The sequence below is a fragment of the Lontra canadensis genome, unplaced genomic scaffold (genome assembly GCF_010015895.1).
Source record: "Lontra canadensis isolate GAN:19392208 unplaced genomic scaffold, GSC_riverotter_1.0 scaffold89, whole genome shotgun sequence".
In the NCBI taxonomy this organism is placed as follows: Eukaryota; Metazoa; Chordata; class Mammalia; order Carnivora; family Mustelidae; genus Lontra; species Lontra canadensis.
The window spans coordinates 1,050,948-1,055,049 of record NW_022631083.1 but is presented as its reverse complement, the minus strand read 5'-3'; positions in this window follow the sequence as shown (position 1 = coordinate 1,055,049).

Sequence of the window (4,102 nt, the reverse complement as noted above, 5' to 3'; positions counted from 1 at the left end):
TATTAGAAGTCCTAGCAACAGCAATCAGACAACAAAGAGAAATAAAATGTATCCAGACTGGCAATGAAGAAGTCAAATTCTCTCTCTTCGCAGGTAACATGATTCTTTTTATGGAAAACCCAAAAGACTCCACCCCCAAACTACTACAACTCATATAATAATTCAGCAATGTGGCAGGATACAAAGTGAATATACAGAAATCAGTGGCTTTCCTATACACTAACAATGAAAATACAGAAAGGGAAATTAGAGAATCAATTCCATTTACTATACCACCAAGAACCATAAGATACCTGGGAATAAACGTAACCAAAGAGGTAAAGGATCTGTACTCGAGGAACTACAGAGCACTCATTAAAGAAATTGAAGAAGACACAAAAAGATGGAAGACCATTCCATGCTCTTGCATCAGAAGAATAAACATTGCTAAGATGTCTATACTGCCTAGAGCAATCTATACTTTTAATGCCATTCCGATCAAAATTCCACCGGTATTTTTCAAAGGGCTGGAGCAAATAAACCTAAAATTTGTATGGAATCAGAAGAGACCCCGAATTGCTAAGGAAATATTGAAAAACAAAAATAAAACAGGGGGCATCAGTTACCTGATTTCAAGGTTTGCTATAAAGCCGTGATCACCACGACAGCATGGGACTGGCATAAAAAGAGACACATAGACCAGTGGAACAGAGTAGAGAGCCCAGATATGGACCCTCAACTCTATGGTCAAATAATCTTCAACAAAACAGGAAAAAATATACAGTGGAAAAAAGAAAGTCTCTTCAATAAATGGTGGTGGGAAAACTCGACAGCTATATGTAGAAGAATGAAACTCGACCATTCTCTTACACCATACACAAAGATAAACTCAAAATGGATAAAAGACCTCAACGTGAGACAGGAATCCATCAGAATCCTAGAGGAGAACATAGGCAGTAACCTCTTTGATATCAGCCACAGCAACTTCTTTCAAGATGTCTCCAAAGGCAAAGGAAACAAAAGCAAAGATGAACTTTTGGGACTTCATCAAGATCAAAAGCTTCTGCACAGCAAAGGAAACAGTCAACAAAACAAAGAGGCAACCCATGGAATGGGAGAAAATATTTGCAAATGACAGTACAGACAAAAGATTGATATCCAGGATCTATAAAGAACTCCTGAAACTCAACACACACAAAACAGACAATCATATCAAAAAATGGGCAGAAGATATGAACAGACACTTCTCCAATGAAGACATACAAATGGCTATCAAACACAGGAAAAAATGTTCCTCATCACGAGCCATCAGGGAGATTCAAATTAAAACCACATTGAGATATCACCTTACACCAGTTAGAATGGCCAAAATTATCAAGACAGGAAACAACATGTGTTAGAGGGGATGTGGAGAAAGCGGAACTCTCTTACACTGTTGGTGGGAATGCAAGTTGGTGCAGCCACTTTGGAGGACAATGTGGAGATTCCTCTAGAAATTAAAAATAGAGCTTCCCTATGACCCTGCCATTGCACTACTGGGTATTTACCCCAATGATACAGATGTAGTGAAAAGAAGGGCCATCTGTACCCCAATGTTTATAGCAGCAATGGCCACGGTCACCAAACTGTGGAAAGAACCAAGATGCCCTTCAACAGATGAATGGATAAGGAAGATGTGGTCCATATACACTATGGAGTATTATGCCTCCATCAGAAAGGATGAATACTCAACTTTTGTAGCAACATGGACGGGACTGGAAGAGATTATGCTGAGTGAAATAAGTCAAGCAGAGAGAGTCAATTATCATATGGTTTCACTTATTTGTGGAGCATAACAAATAGCATGGAGGACAAGGGGAGTTAGAGAGGAGAAGGAAGTTGAAGGAAATTGGAAGGGGAGGTGAACCATGAGAGACTATGGACTCTGAAAAACAATCTGAGGGGTTTGAAGGGTTGGGGTTGGGAGGTTGGGGGAACCAGGTGGTGGGTATTAGAGAGGGCACAGATTGCATGGAGCACTGGGTGTGGTGCAAAAACAATGAATACTGTTACACTGAAAAGAAATTAAAAATAAAAAAAAAAGAAGAAATACCAGGTTTTAAAGCACATGGCTGATTAGGATTGCAGATCATTACAAAACTTAATACTTAATTATCTATTTACCTACAGTGGCAACAAAGATTATAAAGGCAAATACAGAAGGTTATATAGTTAGCAAAACTTAGCTCTTTTAATATTAAGAAGATTCCAACTTTCTTAAGTAATCAAAGACTTAATAAAGACAAAACAGAAATTCTCTTTTTTCTAGACTGATTATATTTACAATTTATGCCAATCTAAAAAAATTCTGTCATTTTAACAGAAAGGAAAAACAAAACCAAATTCCATTGTTATACTATATACTTCTGATATTAAAACTCATTCATTCCAACAAGATGAAATTGTTTCAGAATCTCTATTAGAAATGATGGACTCAGCTGCCAGGAATGCTGCCAACAGTTATCAATTCTCAACACCATCAGGGATTGCCTTTAGTGAAGGAAGATGCTCTGCCAAGGTCATGCCCTCTTCCCAGTTGGTCCCATCCATTAACTGTTCAATATAAAGGTATAAAAGTCAGAACTTTTTTTCCTCCCAATTTATCATGGTTCTGAAGGTAAATCTAACTTTTGAAACACTTCAGAGAATCAGCTAAGGCTTCTGTTGATATTGTGTCACTGCTCAACTTCTTCTTTTTTTTTTTTATTTCTTTTCAGTGTAACAGTATCATTGTTTTTGCACCACACACAGTACAGATGACCCTTCTTTTCACTACATCTGTATCTTTGGGGTAAATACCCAGTAGTGCAATGGCAGGGTCATAGGGAAGCTCTATTTTTAAGTTCTTGAGGAATTTCCACACTGTTCTCCAAAGTGGCTACACCAACTTGCATTCCCACCAACAGTATAAGAGGGTTCCCCTTTCTCCACATCCCCTCTAACACATGTTGTTTCCTGTCTTGCTAATTTTGGCCATTCTAATTGGTGTAAGATGGTATCTCAATGTGGTTTTAGTTTGAATCTCCCTGATGGCTCGTGATGATGAACATTTTTTCATGTGTCTGAGAGCCATTTGTATGTCTTCATTGGAGAAGTGTCTGTTCATATCTTCTGCCCATTTTTTGATATGATTGTCTGTTTTGTGTGTGTTGAGTTTCAGGAGTTCTTTATAGATCCTGGATATCAATCTTTTGTCTGTACTGTCATTTGCAAATATCTTTTCCCATTCCTTGTGTTGCCTCCTTTTTTTTTGTTGACTGTTTCCTTTGCTGTGCAGAAGCTTTTGATCTTGATGAATCCCAAAAGTTCATTTTTGCTTTTGTTTCCTTTACCTTTGGAGACATATCCTGATTTCAAGCTTTACTACAAAGTTGTGATCACCAAGACAGCGTGGTACTGGCAGAAAAACAGACACATAGGCCAGTGGAACAGAGCAGAGAGCCCAGATATGGACCCTCAACTCTATGGTCAAATAATCTTCGACAAAACAGCAAACAATGTACAGTGGAAAAAAGAGAGTCTTTTCAATAAATGGTGCTGGGAAAACTCGACAGCTATATGTAGAAGAATGAAACCCGGCCATTCTCTTACACCATACACAAAGATAAACTCGAAATGGATAAAAGACCTCAATGTGAGACAGGAATCCATCAGAATCCTAGAGGAGAACATAGGCAGTAACCTCTTTGATATCAGCCACAGCAATTTCTTTCACTGCTCAACTTCTGCCTAATTTTTCTTTCTTATGCTTTCTTTCCTTCCCCAGATGTTGATCACTTCCTAATAAACATTTTTTACATACTGATCTCCATAATCTTAGCCCCAACCATGGACAAAATCTCTTTCCACAGATTCCCTTCTCATAAACCTTCTACAATTTTCTTTTTTCACATTCATATTTTGTCCTAAAATTTCTCTTTTATATAACCAGTCTCTTTTTCCTTGTATAGAGTTTTTCCAGTAGTCTTAAGTTTTTTCCCTAAAAACCCAGGATAAAAGAATAAGCAAAATGTAAGCAGACTCATAAATATAAACAAATTGTTAGTAGATAGACAAATACCATGTGATTTTTTCCCTTTTATCG